This window comes from Haliotis asinina, chromosome 15, assembly GCF_037392515.1.
Source record: "Haliotis asinina isolate JCU_RB_2024 chromosome 15, JCU_Hal_asi_v2, whole genome shotgun sequence".
Lineage (NCBI taxonomy): Eukaryota > Metazoa > Mollusca > Gastropoda > Lepetellida > Haliotidae > Haliotis > Haliotis asinina.
The window spans coordinates 47008712-47023602 of NC_090294.1; positions in this window are offsets into that span (position 1 = coordinate 47008712).

Consider the following 14891-nt stretch of genomic DNA (forward strand, 5'->3'; position numbering starts at 1 on the left):
GGTCAGTGTTATTTCAATACACTGACATCTCAAGACGGTAATTCGGGCATGGCGTTATTGTGGTATTTATAGCTGGGTGTGGCCATGCAGCATTAACACGTGTTGTTTCCCGTAAACAGTAAGATGTACCCCGAAATCGGTATTTTGTCATTACCCAGATGCTTCTGAGCAAGAAGCAATGAACAACTTATATTGAAATACACGTGTTCAAATTTACAGTCGGAAAATTTAATACTGCCAGTGCCTCGAATTTTATGCAGACCTCCACTGTGCAATAAATAAGTCTCTGTCAACCTGTCACCATTCTGAAATTGTATATTGTGTCGAATCATGTTGTTTGAATTGTCAAATGTAGACAAGCTCACCACTCCAAGAAGCTTCTCATATCGGATCCGCATATACCCGAAGCCTGACACCTGTCAAGCGCTGTGACTGAGCTTGGACTGTAAAACAATGAAGGGACGTCACTACAGCCGTCGGCTACTCTTGACATTTTATGTGCGCCTTATTTTCCTGCCACTAATTATATGTTACCTGAATTTTCTAATCGCATATTTCTAAATTCAGTAATGGCTGTGTTGATTGGTTAGATCGTTTACGTGTTTCTGCCATTAATGAACTCTGTGGTTCGTGACATTTTTAAGTCGCTTTTATGTATTTTATGTTATGATATGCTTGATCATCGAGTTGTCTTCTTCATACGTGTATATTTGAGCGGGTCATTAACCTACCCGATCATGTTCAAAATTAACATTGTTTTTCATAAGTGCTCATTTTTTTTTATGTGTCAGCTAAACTTCCCCCACAAATATTGATGATATAGTTGTTTATCTTCAGTACTGTAGAGAATACTTTGTGGGCTTTGTTTAGGTTTCATGTACTACTGTAAATACACATAGTTTGTATAAAAATGTTGTTTCACAGCAAATACATATTTTTAACACACAGGTGTTCTTATATGCGTTCATCCGTCTGTTCACTGTTTGAGGTCGGGCCAAGCAATCTTCCACCTTCCTGACATCGACCTTCTGACTTGATCAGTCAATCTAGTGGCCGATAATAAGACAAGCAGCCCACAATGTGTCTGGTGGCACGCAGACCACTCCACCAGCGTTACCATTCATCGGGGCTTGTGGGGTAGACTGGTGGATAAAGTATTCCGGGTTCAGTTCCAATTATGGGTATAACGTGGGAAGCCCATTTCTGGTGCCTCCCGCCCTGATGATGATGGAATATTGCAAGAAGCGGCTTAAAAGTAACGCCACGCTCTTGCAATTCGTCCTTGTTGTCAATGACATATTCTAACCCAGGGCTCTCCGTGGGCTTGGTATCTGGAAACTGTTAGCGTTCGCTAGACGATAGGATGTCACATCCGGTACATCATAGCACCAAGGAGACCCGCAGTGACATGACATGTCTCGTGTAAAGTAAGTGAGTGAGTGAATTTAGTTTTACGTCACATTCAGCAATATTCCAGCTGTATGACGGCGGTCTGTACATATTCGAGTCTGGACACGACAATCCAGTGATCATCATGAGCATCTATCTGCGCAGTTGGGAAGAGATGGCATGTGTCAACTAAGTCAAGAAGCCTGATCACCCGATCCCGTCTGTCGCCTCTTACGACATGCATGGGTTACTGAAAGCCAATATTCTATCCTTGACCTTCACAGGGGGTCAAGGAAAACGTGTTTTATCAACTGATCTACTCCACAATGCTGACACACGCTACGACAGAATGACTGTGTGTACAGATTTAAAAACACGGGATTACATTCGGATTTTACACGCTTGAGTGGGATAGGCGGTGTTCTGATCTTGTATATGCGTGTACCTGTTATTCGAGTTAGCACTAAACATTTCTTAGACTTTCTCACTACGCTTATTGCCCCATCTGAAATCGCAAGGCTCCATGACATCAGTGCAATGAAGATAGGGCCAATGCAACTGATATGGTAAAAGGGTCCGTTGATGGGATAAGAGTATATCATGGCAGGATCCAGAGCTACGCTGAGCTAGATCCGTGGAGCTATCCTGAAGGCGAGAGCAATATGTGTTTAAAACAAGTTTGATGAAAGAACGGGTGCTATGCGATGCAATATTCGATCTGCAATGGAGTTTTGACACTTTTCGCACCAATCACATTGGGGCTCCCTGCAGGTCACGATAAGGTTTCGTGTGACCTCTACCTAGAGGATGGTTATCAAAATGTTCGAAATATAGCCGGCCTGAAGGCCCAAAGACTGTTGTTATTGCATCGGGCCGGCAGTTTCAAATATCTGCAGGACCTTGTGGCCTTCCGTAAATATCTGTCTTGTTTTCACAATTGGAATGTTCCCCTTGTATTTTTCCCTCTACTAACGTTCGGGAATGATCTACCATGTTACGAAAACTTCCTGGAGGTTTGCGCATAGGAATGTCAACGCCTTTAATAAATACAAACGCTATGGGGCACGACTACTCCCTCTCAAATTCCTGGATCCGCATCCGCCCAGAGTTCATTTGTTTTTATTGGCTTGACTTTAACAAAATGGGCCTGCAGATTTCATTAAGGGCCCGTAGATTTTAGAGCCTGCGGGCAGCAGCAGAAGGCCCTCATGGTCAACTGGCAAATTTAATTTTGTTAGTGTCCCAGGCTCTGTAATGAGATCAGAAAAAACGCACTCAATCACCGAGCAGCCATCAAAGAGTTCAGCTGCATGGATCATATCCCAGCCATATACCTCGTTATACCACATCTCCATATGCGACAATGACCGCCAGTGACGTCGACAATATAGTGAACCCTTCGCCATATCCCAAAATTAGCGTTTTCTCTACGTCAGACATTCCTGTCTGTGCCTATCTGCGAGGAAGGCACGCCTGATCGAACGAGTGCCACAAAAGGCGACTATGCTTGTCGTAAGAGGCGACTAACGATCGGGTGGTCAGGCTCGCTGATTTGGTTGACACGTCATCGGTTCCAAATTGCACAGATCTATGCTCATGTTGTTGATCAGTGGATTGTCTGGTCCAGACTCGATTATTGACAGACAGCCGCCATATAGCTGGAACATTGCTGAATGCGGTGTAAAACTAAACTCACTCACTACTCACTGATCGAACGACTTGGTTTCAGGGCCTAGATTTTCGAAGCTCTCTTAGCGCTAAGATAGTCGTAAGTTAATGTTGATGTATGGCACTTACGACTATCTTAGCGCTAAACGAGCTTCCAAATTCTAACCCCAGGTCCGCAATAACCTTCTGACTCTCCGCCGCAGTTCTTCTACATGGGTCTTCGGACTACGCCTAACCAGACGAATTAAGATTCGGTCATCACGGCCGATCGGTCCTCACCGATCACCACGTGTTCCCTCACAAACCGCCTAATAACCTAATGGTTAATATTACAGTTAGCACCGGTGTTGTAGAACGTCTCTACGTCAAGCATGCCAGTAACTTGACATGGTGTATATTCTGAAAGTCTTCATCTTGCCACGTCAAGAATAATAACATTTACGTGTAGTATTGTCACCTATAAAATCTGTCCAGACGTACAGCGCACATACTGCAATTATGAAATGTATACCTCAGTGGGATAAGCAAGAATTTGTTATCCATGAAGTTGTTTGCTTGTATCTGTTTGGGCCAAACTATATTAAGTACCCTTTGATTCAGGTAGTGCTTAATTCATGCCAATGTGCGTTAAGGATTAATGTTTATGGACTAATACTCATGTACGTGTTCCGAGTTTATACATCCATGAAAATAAAAGCTGATTAAAGTCCCCTGCCATGAGCTGATAACAACGACTCGAGAGGCCGCTTATTTAGAGTAATGTTCTCTATGTAGACGTTCTGAGTTTATGTAACCATCAACATAAGGGTAGATTGTTATGAAGAAATACCCCAACGTTAATGATTTCATAGTTCGCTTATTTAATGATTGATTGACTGTTGCTACCATGACAATCTGCGCACATTACTAGTGCCTTCTACTCATTATCAGGCAATAAGGGGTCTCCCCAAATAATTTATGAACCAAAGAAGAATGCTTGTAGATTCATTATAATTATAAATAGCGTTCTTCAGTTCACTGGACACATCACAGACACGCCTGAGGCCACTAATTACGCCTAAACTATCAATGCCTGAAGTATGTTTCTTATCAATACTAGCCTCTGTGTAATCTCACTTAACCAACTAGTGCTACCCTAGATAAAGAGTTCAAATCAAAACATGATGAAACAAAACAAATACCAACCATACCATCCCGCAGTTCATCCATCCTAAATTTTGAAAAAATATCACACAAATATAGTTATATTTTGGTCAAATCACCCCTCTTTCTATCAAACACAAAGTGGTCTGACTCAAGATAAATTTGAAAGCGCCATCGCAGTAAAAGACATATCCAGACACTTTTTTTTCACTACCCTGAATGGACATGTGTTCGACAGTGGAGAACAAACACCGTTATGACTGGTTTATCCTCATGATGATCACAACAGAGACACAGAGAAAATTCAAATTTACACATTTGTTTATGGAACTATACGCAGACCTGGGCGTGGTTTCACGAAGCAACCTTTACTAATGTTAACCTTAACCCCACACTGAACTAAGGCTACCTTAGTGACTTACGATCACTCTAGTGCTTTGTGAAAGAAGGCCCAGGGGCCCGTTTGACAAAACTCTCGTAAGCCTAAGATCTCGTAACTTTTCTCTTAGCGTTCACACTCCTTTTGTTACAGTAGGAGGTAGGAATGGTGCGAGAAAAGTTAGGCTTAGGCTTACGACAGTTTTGTGAAACGGGCCCTAGGTTGTTAATATTAACAGTAGTGCTTTATGCCTACAACGCATTAGAGATATAGAATTATCGAATGATGGGTCATTGCAATAATAGCTTGGTACATTTCTCTTTGGTACATTTGGTACATTACGCCATGATGTGAAACTCCTGTTGTATTTTTACACAATGTACAGTCATAATCTTTCTTTTTCAGTAATATTATACCACCTACCTGCTTCTTTTTGGAGTTTATGGTTACAAGTTCACATATAGGTAAACCAAATACGTACATTTAATGGTAAGTGTAATAAAAAAAATTTACAAGTTATGAAGGCTTGAACGTGATACAATAGTGGCCTTAGAAGATTTGGGTTTACATTCGTATCAACGTTGATAAGACTGGTTACATAATGTAGACTTAACGTTTCTTTTAAGCCAAATATTACCTTACAAGTTTGAGATACCCATGCATCGTTTAAGCCAGTGCATTCCAAAATTGTTTGAACTACATTGACAAGAGGTAAATATATACTTGGGTCATTTCTTTAGTGTAAACAAGATCCATACTAGACAATGTTTGACAATGCCCTTTGATGAAATCAGTTTGCACCAGTATTAAATGACTGTAAACTCACACGACATATTCTGGGGTTGATTGTTTAACGTGCAATATATTAACACAAAATGTTAAAAAGTACAGTACTGTGGATAAACATTTACATGAATGAGTAAGGTATGTCTGTACTGTTAATGTACAGAATCCGGTTGTATCATTGCTTCATTGGCTAATATCAACATTACACCCTCGTGATGCATTACTTTATGTACGATTAATGACTCGTTAAAGCTTCATTGAATTTCGATATCTGGTCCAGGGTGATGATGTCAGCTGATGCTGATGCACAATATGTGGGATGAAGCACGTTTTGTAAGTGTGTCGGATGTTTAAACAGTAAGCTAAATATTTATAGAATGCAGGATTTACACGGAGGCAAATAACGAGGAAGTCAATCAGGATCGTGAGAGGTTGGTTTGAAAATTGTTAGTGATGTGTTGATGGTAGGCAAGGGGTTCGAATCACTGTTTGGACAATAATATTTAGAAATAAAAACCTGGACGTTTTGCAGTGGTTTATTGTGTTTTTTTTATGTTATGATTAACATATATATCAAATTTGAACGAAGTCGGTGGTGAATTAAATATTTTAGAAGATTCTACCGCTACACCCACTACATTGTGTATTTTACATCGTTGGGATTCGATGGGAGACTATGTTATGTTTTGCTCATGGTTGTCATGCCTTTAATATCAATACCTTTCTTGGTGACTCAAAAAATTGCTGTCTGACACACTCTGATTACGGAGCTGTTCACTGAAGTGTATGTGTGTGTTCTAAATACCTAGTCTTCAGCTTAACACCTTTGATTTTATCGTGCAAGATTAGATCAGACGGGTGATACCCGCGAATAAAAGCAAACAGCAATAAACACTGTGTAGATAACCCGACTACGTGTACATGGAGAACAGTTCAAGGGACAGGGGTGAAAAGTCTCAGCTTAAGTGCTGAGTCGCGTCACTGCATATCTTCCATGGCTGCTCATGTACAAAACAGAGGGAGACGCCAAATGAAGTACAAGTAGATGGTAAAGTTAGACAGGCGCCAAATCAGGACAGCCAGACGCCAAATGAGACTGTAAGGACACAGACACATGCCAAATCAGACGGTAAGGACAGACAGGTGCCTGATCAGATGGTAAGGACAGACCGACCCCAAATTAGATGTATGGTAAGGGCAGACAGATGCCAAATCAGATGGGAAGGATGGCAGACCCCAAATCAGATGGTGAGGACAGGCAGATGCCAAATCAGATGGTAAGAGCAGACAGATGCCAAATCAGATGGAAAGCACAGACAAAGCGTTAATTTGATGGTAACGACAGGCAGACGTCAATTCAGATGGTAAGGGATTTGTACAACTTTCGTGTGCTGGGCAAGACTTCACAGAATACTTGATATGATGGGAGGAAACTGCTGTGACACGTTTAAACATGAACATGGCTTATCAGGAAACCTACATATCCTTGAAAAAATGATATTTGTAATCCTGGTATTGTCCAATTTTCACATCGTCGCCCCATACACTGAAATAAATATTCCCGCTATATGACGGCGGTCTGTAAATATTCAGTCTCAACCAGACAGGTGCCTCTATGCAGTTGGGATACGATGCCATGTGTCAAGTCAGCGAACCTGACCACCCGAATGAGACGTCGGGAACGCATACTTCATTCTTACCCGTTTCAATTGTCATTTAATAAACTTTCAGGACAAAAGGTGGTGAGCACCGCTACATCCTACTGCCCTATCCCCCATTGGATTTGATTATGATACCGCACGATTTTTCAGCCTCGTCCTGTGTATCTAGACAAGACAATCCAGTGATTGATATCTTCGTCATCGAGCCTCGCAAAGGGGATAGGAGGACGATCGACAAGTCACCGACCCCGTTAGTCGCATCTCTCGATTAGCAAGATTGTTAAAGATCTAGAGTAGCATGCATCTTTTCAATAACAAGCGACATTCAACACATCGACCCGTCGTCAGGAGAATGTATAACTCTGAAATAAACTCAGTCTGTTTCCATGGTGATATATCGATAGACAACATAACGGTAAGACTCAGCACTTAGCCTTAATGTTGTCTCTGCCATTGCTAAATGCGAGTTTACAGTAATATGGATGCAATGGAGGTCGAGGTTATACTTTGCCCATGGGTTGCCCAAAATGTCTCTGTGTGTGTTCCAAATACCTAGTCTTCGGCTTAACTGTTTTGATCTTGTCCTGCAAGATGAGATCACACGGGTGATACCCGCAAACAAAAGCTAACAGTAGCAAACACTGTGTAGGCAGCCTTACTACGCATACATGGAGAAAAGTTCGGGGTGGACGTGGGGGAAAAGGCACAGATTACGTTCCTGGCACTGGAACCCCCGTTCCTTGCAACTGCCGTCATATTCCACCTTCATCAAGGCGATCTGCATGTGATTGTGTCTTTGGTTCTGATCAGTTGAACTAAAGGTTGATATCATGAGTACCGACCACGCCATCGAGGTAGGATGACACACATCCAGATTACAGATTAAATATAAAAAAAGCAATAATTACTGTAACAAACACACATGTCCAAGAATTTCTTGACTTTTTGTTAAAGAGGCCCTCAGTGGGAAATATACCATTAAAAAGTTGGGGATGTTGCATTTACAAGATTGACATAAGGCAAATAATGAAGACAAGGAGGAAACAGATGATAGAGAGAAATTAAGGGAAAGTGTGACAATTTATTCCCTTCGATTCGAAATGTTTCATCTGTACGGATTGTCATTGACTAGTGGTTTAATGGCAACATGGAACAGCCCTACGTTTTGAATGGTACTATCTGTCCTGAAAACCTTCACGTGAACCATTTCCCTTGTCGTCGTCATCGTCGTGACTGTACAACAAAGCAGAAGACGTTACAGTTGTCGCCCGACAAGGTACTTGAAGTCGCCCAGTATTTTCTCTATGGATTACCACAAAAGAGTTTCAGATATCCCAAGTCATCCTTCTTCAGCGAATCGAGGCACTGGTTATCTCAGCTTTCATTCCACACGCTTGAGTACATTTTGCAAGTCATCTCCAGTGGCATGAAGCCATTTCTTTGGTCTTTATTACCTGTGTTTATATCACTTAGACGCCTCAGGTGTGTCAACACATCCCAGAGCACTTCAACAAAGATGGCGCCTAGTCGTGCATGAAGTGGTGCTTTTTTCAGAAAAGGGTGGGGATTTGGGGGCGTTAACGTCTTTGTCACGAGGTACACGATATTTAGGTGTATACCCTTGCTCAATAATATGGAAGTTATCGCCAATAAATTTTCACCCTTAATGTGTAACACTTCTAAATGCTGTTCATCGAGACATGAAATGAAATGTTGAATAAGACGTAGCATATCCAACATAAATGTTCGTGCGTGCGTGTAAGGGTGTGCACCTCGCATTTTGTCCCGAAAGTGTATTAAATGACTATCGAAACCCTCGCGTAAGCATCAAAACTCTCAAGAGACAAGCATCGAAGAACAACTTCGACCTTATCTACATGTATGAGACAAGCATGCGTTACTGAAGACCAACTCTGACCCGCATGTTCACGGGTCCCGAAAGATGAGATAAACTGAGGAAGACGTTATTACATGTGCATGTGGTTGTGTGTGTGTGCGCGCGTGCGCGTGTGCGTGCATGTATGTGTATGTGTGCGCGCGCGCGTGTGCATGTACGTGTACGTGTGTGTGTCTGTGTGTCTGTGTGCGTGCGTGTGTGTTTCTCTGTGTGTGTTGTTATAAGTCGTTGAACAATTTTCACCCATATAGAGTCGGGCTGTAAATAACTGAAATTGGATCAATCCAGTGGTACTGCAGTCTTGTAGTATAGGGGCTTAAGTAGTGTAGTAGCCTTTTGGTATAGTACCTAAAGTGGTATTGCAGCCTTGTAGTATAGGAGCTAAAGTGGTGTAGTAGCCTGGTCGTATAGTACCAAAAGTGGTATTGTAGCCTTGTAGTATAGGAGCTAAAGTAGTGTAGTAGCCTGGTCGTATAGTACCTAAAGTGGTATTGTAGCCTTGTAGTATAGGAGCTAAAGTAGTGTAGTAGCCTGGTCGTATAGTACCTAAAGTGGTATTGTAGCCTTGTAGTATAGGAGCTAAAGTAGTGTAGTAGCCTGGCCGTATAGTACCAAAAGTGGTACTGCAGTCTTGTAGTATAGGAGCTAAAGTAGTGTAGTAGCCTTGTGGTATAGGACCTAAAATGGTATTGCAGCCTTGTAGTATAGGAGCTAAAGTGGTGTAGTAGCCTGGTCGTATAGTACCAAAAGTGGTATTGTAGCCTTGTAGTATAGGAGCTAAAGTAGTGTAGTAGCCTGGCCGTATAGTACCAAAAGTGGTACTGCAGTCTTGTAGTATAGGAGCTAAAGTAGTGTAGTAGCCTTGTGGTATAGGACCTAAAGTGATATTGTAGCCTTGTGGTGTAGTAGCAAGTACCTAAAGTTGTATAATAGCCTGATGGTAGTATAGGAGCTAAAGTAGTGTAGTAGCCTGGCCGTATAGTACCAAAAGTGATATTGCAGTCTTGTAGTATAGGAGCTCAAGTGGTGTAGTAGCCTTGTGGTATAGTACCTAAAGTGGTACTGCAGTCTTGCAGTACAGGAGCTAAAGTGGTGTAGTAGCCTTGTGGTATAGTACCTAAAGTGGTATTGTAGCCTTGTGGTATAGGGGCTAAAGTAGTGTAGTAGCCTTGTGGTATAGTACCTAAAGTGGTATTGCAGCCTTGTAGTATAGGAGCTAAAGTAGTGTAGTAGCCTTGTGGTATAGTACCTAAAGTGGTATTGCAGCCTTGTAGTATAGGAGCTAAAGTAGTGTAGTAGCCTTTTGGTATAGTACCTAAAGTGGTACTGCAGTCTTGTAGTATAGGAGCTAAAGTAGTGTAGTAGCCTTGTGGTATAGTACCTAAAGTGGTATTGCAGCCTTGTAGTATAGGGGCTAAAGTAGTGTAGTAGCCTTGTGGTATAGTACCTAAAGTGGTATTGTAGCCTTGTAGTATAGGGGCTAAAGTAGTGTAGTAGCCTTGTGGTATAGTACCTAAAGTGGTATTGCAGCCTTGTAGTATAGGAGCTAAAGTAGTGTAGTAGCCTTGTGGTATAGTACCTAAAGTGGTATTGCAGTCTTGTAGTATAGGAGCTGAAGCAGTGCAGTAGCCTGGTCGTATAGTACCTAAAGTGATATTGTAGCCTTATGGTGTAGTAGTAAGTACCTAAAGTTGTATAATAGCCTGATGGTGCAGTACTAAATTGGTGTGGTAGCCTTGTGGAATACTTTCTAAAGTGGTGTAGTAGTCTTGTGGTATAGTAGCTAGGTGGTATGGTATTCTTGTGGTATAGTAGCTAAAGGTATGTAGTAGCCTTGTGGCATAGTTGCTAGGTGGTATGGTATTCTTGTGATATAGTAGCTAAAGGTGTGTAGTAGTCTTGTGGTATAGTAGCTAGGTGGTATGGTATTCTTGTGATATAGTAGCTAAAGGTGTGTAGTAGCCTTGTGGCATAGTTGCTAGGTGGTATGGTATTCTTGTGATATAGTAGCTAAAGGTGTGTAGTAGCCTTGTGGCATAGTTGCTAGGTGGTATGGTATTCTTGTGGTATAGTAGCTAAAGGTGTGTAGTAGCCTTGTGGTGTAGTAGCTAGGTGGTATGGTATTCTTGTGATATAGTAGCTAAAGGTGTGTAGTAGCCTTGTGGTGTAGTAGCTAATGTGGTGTAGGAACCATGTGGTATAGTTAATAAAGTGGTGTGTTAGCCTTATGGTATAGTAGGTGAAGTGGTATATATTCTAGTAGAATAGCAGCTAAAGTGGTTTAGTAGTTAAAATGGTATATAAGCCGTGTGGTATACTAGCTAAATTGGTGTAGTAGCCTTGTGGTATAGTACCTTAAATGGTATATAAGCAGTGTGGTGTAGAATCTGAAGTGGTGTAGTAGCCTTTTGGTATGGTAGGTAACATGATATAGTAGCTAAAGTAGTAATCTTATGGCACAGTATCCAAAGCGGTGCAGTAGCCTTGTGGTATAGTAGCTAAAACAGTATAGCAGCCTTGTGATGTTGTAACTAACGTGTAATAGTGGCCAAAGTGGTATAGTAGCCTTGTGGTATTGTAGCAAAAGTGGAATAGTAGCATTGTGGAATAGTAGCTGAAACAGTATAGCAGCCTTGTGGCTAAAGTGGTATAGTAGCCTTCTGATTTAAGTGGTATAGTAGCCTTGTGATTCAAGTGGTATAGTAACTAAAGTGGCATAGCAGCCATCTAGTCTAGTTTGCTGGTATCCACATCAGTACAATGTCTTAAGCTCATTTACATGACTGGGTAGACTTGTAGTTAAAGTGTTCACTTTTGATAAGGTGCATATAAGGTGCATGTAAATTTCTTGAAGACTCCAAGAAGTGTATGTCTGCAATAACGGGAAATAGGAAAATCTGAAAAATGATGTTAACCAATTTTTTTCAATGAAAGTTCATTAGTAATAAAGCAGTTATCAATCGACCAATTCCCAACACTATTAAATACTACAAAAAGGGGTGTAAGTTCAACTCACTCACTCACTTGATTAAGCAAAATATAACAAACTATATTTTCTCTAATTAAAAACAATATAAAATAAAAACTCTAGATATAATTATACAATTATTTATTTATAAACCTGAAAAATACTTTAACAAACAGTGTAGACCAATATCAAAGTACTACAAACATGAGATTTCATGGTGTGTGTGCATGAGGTGTGAGGTGACTGAACACAATCATGTCTGTAGCACACCAAGAGGGTTATCCCGTCCCTGCATCCAACATTAAACTAGATGATGGTAGATCCTTGTCTTTGTTCTAAAGACAGAGTTATATCAGAGAGTCATACAATCCAGTTCATATGAGACATCAGTTTGATGAAACTTCTCAAGACACAGGGATTATTCACACCTATCTTCACAGTGAACATGGTCATAAAACACATTCCCCTCTGAAACATATGTACAAAAAATACACGATGGATAAAGAATTAGGTGAAATACTAATGACAGGACAACCCAGGTGTGCAGAGGTGTATGCAGAGTTAACATGTACAAAATATTCTTGTCACTCTGCCCCAAGTGGATTCCTCAGAAGAATATGTCCCCAGTCACCTTTACTGGCCTCCCTGCTGTGACATTGCTAGAATACTGCTAAAAGATGTGTAAAACCTAATATCAATCACTGGATTGTTTGGGCCAGACTTCATTCCATACAGGCTGCCTTCATGAAATGTCAAACTAAAATACCAAACAACTACAACACTAACAGATCTTATTTCACTTGGAGATGCAAATCCAATTGCAACAACCAAACTCCAAGTCATAAACATCCCGAGAGAATGCCAACACTACAACATTCAAAGTTTTTCAGCAGATCAACTATGAAAACAGCTAGTCACTAATTCAGATCACAACCCGCTCAAAGTAATTCTTTCAAGCTGAATGCCTCCTCAGAAAGTACCTAGTGAGATGCATCAAAAAGTGGAAATTGAGTCATCTCAAAACAGAACTTAATGTCCCACTGACAAGAGAGTCGCTGGTTAAATATTTATGAGGAGACAGTAAAATATTGTACAGGGTAATAAATATCCCATAAATGTCTCCATGTGGCAACTAAATAGGATCTGTACAAACTGATATGTAATTACTTCCCTTGACATGTCATGCAAACATCCCCTTTCCTGTGCACTACATCTTTTTATGATCATGACACAGCATTACAGTAATGTCTAAGAGTACATGCGCCTTGACATGGTGACTGCTTGGTGTAATTTAGAAATATTTATCATATATATGAAATGTTCTGCATCACTGTTTGACATAATGCCATTTCAGTTAATTTTCTTTGACGTATGTGGAGTGATCAGTTCATCTGTTGTGAGGCAGCTTGTTGTGTCAGATTACCTGTCAGTCAGAAAACCTGTTGCGCAGTTTACCTGTTGTACAGTCACTTTACCTGTTGTGCAGTTCCCCTGCTGTACAGTCAGTTTATCTCTTGTGCAGTTCCCCTGTTGTACAGTCAGTTTATCTGTTGTGCAGTTTACCTGTTGTACAGTCACTTTACCTGTTGTGCAGTTTACTTGTACAGTCACTTTACCTGTTGTGCAGTTTACCTGTTATACAGTCAGTTTGCCTGTTGTGCAGTTTACCTGTTGTACACAGTCAGTTTACTGTTGTAAAGTCAGTTTATCCATTGTGCTGTCAGTATACTTGTTGTGCAGTCAGTTCACCTGTTGTACAGTCAGTTTATCTGTTGTGTAGTCAGTTCACCTGTTGTGCAGTCAGTTTATCTGTTGTGCAGTCAGTTCACCTGTTGTACAGTCAGTTTATCTGTTGTGCAGTCAGTTCACCTGTTGTACAGTCAGTTTATCTGTTGAGCAGTCAGTTCACCTGTTGTAGTCAGTTTATCTGTTGTGTAGTCAGTTCACCTGTTGTACAGTCAGTTTATCTGTTGTGTAGTCAGTTCACCTGTTGTACAGTCAGTTCACCTGTTGTACAGTCAGTTCATCTGTTGTACAGTCAGTTTATCTGTTGTGTAGTCAGTTCACCTGTTGTGCAGTCAGTTCACCTGTTGTACAGTCAGTTTATCTGTTGTGCAGTCAGTTCACTTGTTGTACAGTCAGTTTATCTGTTGTGCAGTCAGTTCACCTGTTGTACAGTCAGTTTATCTGTTGTGTAGTCAGTTCACCTGTTGTACAGTCAGTTCACCTGTTGTACAGTCAGTTCACCTGTTGTACAGTCAGTTTATCTGTTGTGCAGTCAGTTCACCTGTTGTACAGTCAGTTTATCTGTTGTGCAGTCAGTTCACCTGTTGTACAGTCAGTTTATCTGTTGTGCAGTCAGTTCACCTGTTGTACAGTCAGTTTATCTGTTGTGCAGTCAGTTCACTTGTTGTACAGTCAGTTTATCTGTTGTGCAGTCAGTTCACCTGTTGTACAGTCAGTTTATCTGTTGTGTAGTCAGTTCACCTGTTGTACAGTCAGTTCACCTGTTGTACAGTCAGTTTATCTGTTGTACAGTCAGTTTATCTGTTGTGTAGTCAGTTCACCTGTTGTACAGTCAGTTCACCTGTTGTACAGTCAGTTCACCTGTTGTACAGTCAGTTTATCTGTTGTGCAGTCAGTTCACTTGTTGTACAGTCAGTTTATCTGTTGTGCAGTCAGTTCACTTGTTGTACAGTCAGTTTATCTGTTGTGCAGTCAGTTCACCTGTTGTACAGTCAGTTTATCTGTTGTGTAGTCAGTTCACCTGTTGTACAGTCAGTTCACCTGTTGTACAGTCAGTTCACCTGTTGTACAGTCAGTTTATCTTTTGTGTAGTCACGATTGGCACAGTTGTATTCATTTTATCTAGCATGCAATGAGTTTTGTGTGCAGCCAGTTTATCTGATCTGCAGTCACCTTATCTCTACTGTAGTCATTTTATCAAGAGGGCAACCACTTCAAATGTTGTACAGTCAGTTGACCTGTTGAACAGCTGGT